The sequence below is a fragment of the Chelonia mydas genome, chromosome 1 (genome assembly GCF_015237465.2).
Source record: "Chelonia mydas isolate rCheMyd1 chromosome 1, rCheMyd1.pri.v2, whole genome shotgun sequence".
Taxonomy (NCBI): Eukaryota; Metazoa; Chordata; order Testudines; family Cheloniidae; genus Chelonia; species Chelonia mydas.
The window spans coordinates 211,053,422-211,060,176 of NC_057849.1; positions in this window are offsets into that span (position 1 = coordinate 211,053,422).

Here is a 6,755-nt window from a genome sequence, read left to right on the forward strand (position 1 = left end):
CGGACCCACCCCTGAGGGGAAGGGTTATGCTGGCAGCACAGGGCTGGATGGGTCATTGTGTGTCTGGCAATTGCCGGGTTGTAAATAGTGCCCTCGCACTGGGCTGGGTGGAGCAGGGCCGCCTCTGCCATGCCGCATTGCCCCTGGCCAGCCCCTGATTCTGGGGACCAACCCCCTGCACCATGTTCCATTGCTCCCATGGGGTCCCACAAATGTTTGGCCCTGGGCCCACAAAAGTTTAATCCGGCCCTGTGCACAGAGATGAGAACAAGGAGGGGAGGAGCTTCATAATTCATATTATCTGAAAATACTACAATAATGGCTGAGAGTGCAGAAGGGAAAAGCAAAAGAAGAGAGGAGGAATAATTCCCCAGCAGTGGAAGAAGTAGAGAGTGGGATAGACACAAAGGGGAAGTGACCGAGTCACTGTGATTGAAGATAGTCTCGAACAGACTAGATACAATACTAGTGGGAAGAAAGCAGGGGAATGTTCTGCATGATGCCAGAGAACAGAGCTGCTCCAACTGCTTGGAATTAGGATCTCACGTGTCGGCCTCACGCCAACAGAGCCTGACACCTGGAATACCGGTTCCAGTGTGAAGCCCTTCTCAATTACCCTTATGGCTTGTCTACAGGGGATGTTACCTCATATTAACTTTAACTAGCTCACCTTAAATACCTTGTGTCCACATGAACCCTGTTCTCAGAGCAATTTATTTGGCATCTTAGGTTGCCGTAACTAATCCTCATTGGAAGAAGGAGTAGCTCCACTTCACAATCAGTTTGTTCATTGTAAGATTCCTGTGAAATAATTCCTAATGCTAATGCTGCTGACTGTCCCTCAGCTAGTGTCCCATACTGCATTGCTCCATACCTGCATCAACCTGCTTTGCGCCTGTTTGCGCTCCACAGCTCTGGGGTCATCTTGACCAGATGTACCCTCTCTGGTTAAATGCTGGCAGGCAGCCAGGAACACCTCCTTTCGGTACCAGGTGAGTTCACATTCTCATAGCAACCATGGCCCCCACGTGGACCCATGTAGAGGCCCAAGACTTGATTGGCCTGTCTGGAGACAAGCGTGTACAGTTCCCTCTGGATAAGAGTCACCAGAATGCAGATGTCTACAGGGTACTGTCAGAGAAAATGAAAGTGAGGTGGCTCTGAATCTGGTACCGAGTCAGTGAACGAGCTCCAGCAGGTTAGTAAATGCACCTGCATCTCTGCAAGCCATCCTGAGTACAGCTGAATGAATAACTGAAATTTCTCCCCTTCCCACCCAAATTTGTTCCTTTTAAAATGTCTTTTTAAAATCATATTTCAAATCTTTCATTAAATCAGACAGAATTTTTTTATGTTTTGTTTCTGCAAGAAAAAAACAAAACATTCAGTTTGGGCTATAAATGAATCAGTTCTTTTTTCAGCTTTTCTGGTTTGGGCACTGAACTGAAAAATCAATGATTTACTCAGCTGTAGTCAGTAAAGCCTGTAGAAGGGCACAAGCAGTCACTAACCTGCTCCTGCCACTCCTCCACTCACCCTAGAAAAGAAAAGAGTCATCCATCCAGCCCCCAACAGCTCCAAAACATACAAATTTTAAAAAAACTCCCCTACACAAAGCCTGTCCCCTCCTCCCCACACACACGTGTGTGCACCACTCAGCTAAAGTACAGAAGGTCTGTAGAATGGGAAATAAATGGGGAATATCTTACTATCTCAAAGGAAACATGGAGTTGGAAGAGAAGATGGGAAAGTCCTTCCGACATTATGGGAACAAGAACATTTTATCATTGTTGGCATGGAGACTATGAGGAATGGGACCATAAATGACTGTGCTTTTTCTTATTTCCCTGTGCACTTGTAACTGTGTGAAGAGGGGAGTCATAGCGTGCAGAGAGGCTGTCAGATCTCAGGAAAAATAAGAAAAAGCTGTAGATGATCTGTTCCATGGATCATACAGTTAATCCCAACAGATGGCCCTGAAAGCAGCTGGAAAGGTTTCCTGGAGCATGCACAAAAGCTCAGAATGGAGCATACAGCCCTTGGGAGGGACACGATGCAGACAATGCAGAGGCAAATAACTCTGATAAAGCACCTTTTGCTGCAAAGCCAAGCACTGAGCCCCAATGCTCCAATGTCCTGCAAACTATGGAGAATGCACCATACTGAGAGCACAATTCCAAACAACCTTATCACAGTTCCTTCCCGCTGCATTCAATCCCACAGGAGATGGAGAAGCAGAACACTTTCTGATGCATCACCTTCAGGGGTGAATACTCCTTGGTGGGGCTCTCCCTCAATACACAAGTTTTTCAGTTTGCACCACATTCCTTTGGCCTGGTCTACTCCTAAAACTTAGGTTGCCCTAGCTACATGGGTCATGGCTGTGAAAAATTCACACCTGTAAGAGACACAGTTCCTTTTTTTGATAAACTCAATACATTCATTTCCATAGAATGATAGAAGTGTAGGACTGGAATGGACCTAATAGGTCATCTAATCCAGTCCCCTGCACCAAGACAGGATTAAACCTATGTCTTCATTGGCACTTTTGTCAGTGAAACTTCTGTCGGGCAGGGGTGTGAAAAAAAACCAACCACCCCCAACTGACAAAAGTTTCACTGACAAAAGCGCCGGTATGAACAGAGCCGTGCCGGCGGGAGACGCTCTCCCACTGACGTAGCTACTGCCGCTTGTTAGGGCTCATTTAATTATGCCGGCAGGAGAGATCTCTCCCATCAGCATAGAGTGGCTATACAGGATACCTTACAGCTGTGCCACTTTAAGGTCTGCAATGTAGACATATCGTAAGTATTATCGAGACCATCCCTGACAGATGTTTGTCTGGCCCTTTCTTAAAAACCTCCAACGACAGAGATTCCACAACCTCCCTAGGTAATTGGTTCAGCTGCTTAACAAGTCTTAGGGTTAGGAAGTTTTCCCCAATGTCTAATCTAAATCTCTCTTGCTTCAATTTAATCCTTTTACTTCTAGCCCCATCCTCAGTGGTTAAGGAGAACAAATTTAGTGCCCTCCTATTTAGAGCAGGCTTTTATGTACTCGAAGAATGTTAGGATGTCCCCACATCAGTCTTCTCTTCTCCAGACTAAACCAGCCCATTTTTTCCATCTTTCCTCTTAGTTGATGTTTTCTAGACCTTTAATCATTTTTGTTGCTCTCCTCTGTTGGCTACCCTTTTGTCTGAAAACCTTAATCTGGTAGAGCTCTGCCCATAAATGGGATAATACCTCCCACCCCATGCTATTAATTCATAATGTAATCAAACCAAAACTCCTTTCCTTGCTCACAGAGTGTTCATTAGCCACAACTTCCTGTGGCATCCTAGCAGAAGCACAAGGCACCCTCATCTTCTTCCCTTAACCACTGGAACCATTTTTCAGGGGGGCCCTCTCTGGCTTCCCATAATTTTGAGAAGTGTTATTCAGTTCCTGCCCCCATCCATCCTCCAGGATTTCAACCTGGGACTCACAGATGTTGTGTAAAATCCAACAGGCACTTATCATACCAAGCACATGAATAGTAGTATCATAGCACCTGGGAGCCCTACTCATGGTCCAGGACTCCATTGTGCTAGGCGCTGTACAAACACAGAAGAGAAAGTCTCTGCCCCAAAGAACTTACAATCTAAGTAAAGGACAAGAAACAACAGATGGATACAGACAGACAGACAGGGGAGTACATGGTCATCATGACAGATTGTGCTCAATACCCCAGCAGCCCAACCATTGTCAAGTTTTCACCTGGGTCAAATTTTAACTGTTGTCTTGTGTTTGTCTAGTGATGGATGGCAACTATGGTTTCTGTTCTTGCATATATCTTCCAAAGTTCAATGATCTTGTTTCCAGAGGCAGGATGACCTTACGCTGTTCTTCCCTTCCTGTGGACTTCCCATCCCCCTGCTGATTTCTATGCAAATAGAGCTTCCCTTGTTCTGGGGGACTCTTTGCTTAATTTCACTAGGGACAGGTAGATAGTTGCCTTCCCTCCTGCCTGGGAGAAACCCTTTATTTGGACACACACTTTAAACCACAATATCAATGAGAAGCCATAATTCTTAATATAGTTATAATACAGAGATTTCATGATGATATTATGTGTGGCATAGGCTTTCATGGAAGATCTTACTCAATACATGTTCATAATATAGTAATATTGTACATAATATTGTATACAATCAGTTGATTCAATAACTTATTGATTGAGGTTCAGCTCCCCTGTTTTATAGCCCAGTAAACAGTTGCAGTGTACTCTTTAAGTAAAACTCAGACCAAGCTTCTCTCGCCTCCTGCGTGTAGATGACATGATGTCTCCTCCCCAACTTGGAGCTTGATAGTTTTGTTTTCCTAATATGCAAATGGACCTTTTTCATCTCTACCTGATGACCAGGCTGGTCAGAGAAGCAAACACATTCCTTTGGCAGACCTGTTTGCCAACTCCCCCTGACATGCCTGGTTTAAACACACTTTAGTCATTATTCCAGCCTGTACTCACAACACTTGTACACACTTCGTACATACAATGTGTAAGAATAGCAATGATCAGTGACTTATTAGTTTTCCAATATTGTACATGCCACCTATCAGACACAGATTATGACCTCAGTGAATTGGGGGACACTGAACTGGCCAGGCCATCTGAAACTCATTACCTGATACCAGTGAGGCCCTTGCCTCCTGGCATTGGGACGCTATGAGTGTCACACCCACCCAGCCTCTCCACCTCCACACCGATCCTCATCACAGCCTCCATCCCTCTCGTGTCACCACTCCTAGCTACAGCCAGGACAGTAATTGTCTTGCTTCAGACAGCAAACCAAAAAAATCAGAAAAAAACATTTGATTCGGCCCTGAAACTGTTTGGAACTTGTCAGCAAATCAGAAGAGTCCATTGTGGGTCATACAGAAACTGTGTGTGCTCCCCCTTGTAACGTTTAGTCCAATGATTAGGGTACTTCTCTGGGATACGGGAGACACTGGTTTGAATCCTGACTCAGGAGCAGGGGCTTCAATTCAGGTACTCTATCCCTGATCCACATTTGAGTGTGCTAATCACCAGGCCATGAACTATTCCAGGCTGGAATGCTCTCAATGTCTCCTGTTGAAATTGTTCCACTTTAATTGGTCCACCTCTAAAATATAGGAAATGATTAGTGAAGGTACATGTCACTATTGTGTGGGTGCAGGGAGAGGCAGTTTGGAGGGAGTTGGAGTGGATTGGCCTGGGGCATGGCTGGGGAAGGAGTCCCAGGTGGGTAAGGGGAATGGGGGGCCCAGCTCAGTGTGTAGCTCAGGCTCCATAACCAAGGTAGGGTGGAGCCCTCCAGCGATCTGCAGCTGTGATATGTTTATGCAGCAGCACAGGGCAGGAGACAGCAAGGAACAACTTCTTACATGTTAATGGCTTCTAAAGTGCCAACTAATGGCTTACTGGGATAGGAAGGGGAGGGGGAGCTGGAAATGTTGAGGAGGGCTAAATTTTACAGAGACTGGTGGGGCAAGGGTAAGATTGACCGGAGGTATCTTGTGCTCTTCCAGAATGCTGAGTTCAATAAACTCAAACCTCTGAAAACACAACGTTAAGGTGCACACCCATGAAACATTAACTCTCCCCTCTTTGAGCCGTGATCCAATATAGTCACAGGACAAACATGCACACTTTGCCTTTGAAAATATCACTCTGGGAATAGGGCACATGACAAGAGTATCACTGAAGCAAATGCATATTCTTTGTTAAGATACAACTTGGTTTTAGGTGAACTGTACTGAACAGCCTATACTCGCAACCCTACATCTGTCCAACACTCAAATACTCAGTGTACCCCCAGAAAGAACCACACACCTGTTAAATTTCACAACCCCTTTACACCTAGTCATGCTTCTCCCTCAGCTCCAAAGAATGCACTGCCACACCCAGTCTTTTGCAAGGTTGTGGGGGTGTTATGGGATTTTTTTTTTTTTTTTGGTTTTGTTATTTTAAAACAGAGGTTAGCAAACCAATAGAAAAAAAAAACAAACATTTTTCCCATACCTTGGTCTCAGGGCCACCCCACACAGGGGTCTCTGGCACTGCTACTCCTGGCATCTTCCCAGCTTCAGTCAGCTCTGCTCCCTTCTTGATCCCTAGCTGCTTCCCTAAGCCCCTGGCCCCTTTGTTGCAGGGATACACCACAGGAGCTAACTCCACTCTGGTGTGTTTTCCCCTCCTCAGGATGCAGCCTGTCTCAGTCCACCTTCCCAAACTGCCCATGAGCAGCCCTTTACAGGCCCAGGTGTAGCCCAGCCCAGCTCTCTTTAATTGGCTGGACTGGACTCACCTACTCTGGTCCAGGGTAGCTGTCCTAGCCTATCCACAGGGACCACCTACCCTGTATAAATCCTCTTACAACCCATTCATCCTTATGTAGCACCCCCATCCACGCAATTACCTCCTTTATCACCAATCTCCTTACAGGTTTTGATGGCCAAGACTGGATTCTTTTGAATCTCATCTCCAGCTCAGCAGGGTGCAACTTCCTTATTTTCTTCCCATATGAATTTATTTGGCAGTGCTTCCACCCTCTTCACTCCTTCCTAGCAGGGTCCCAGGGCGGTTAGAAGGAAAATTCTAACCAGAGGGTAACCCCCACTTACTTGCCAGATAGTTAGAGACTCCCAAGAAATAAAGCAGACACATATAATATATTCAACACAATAGTTATATTAAACAGGAAGTAAATATACCATAACATGGTAAAATAC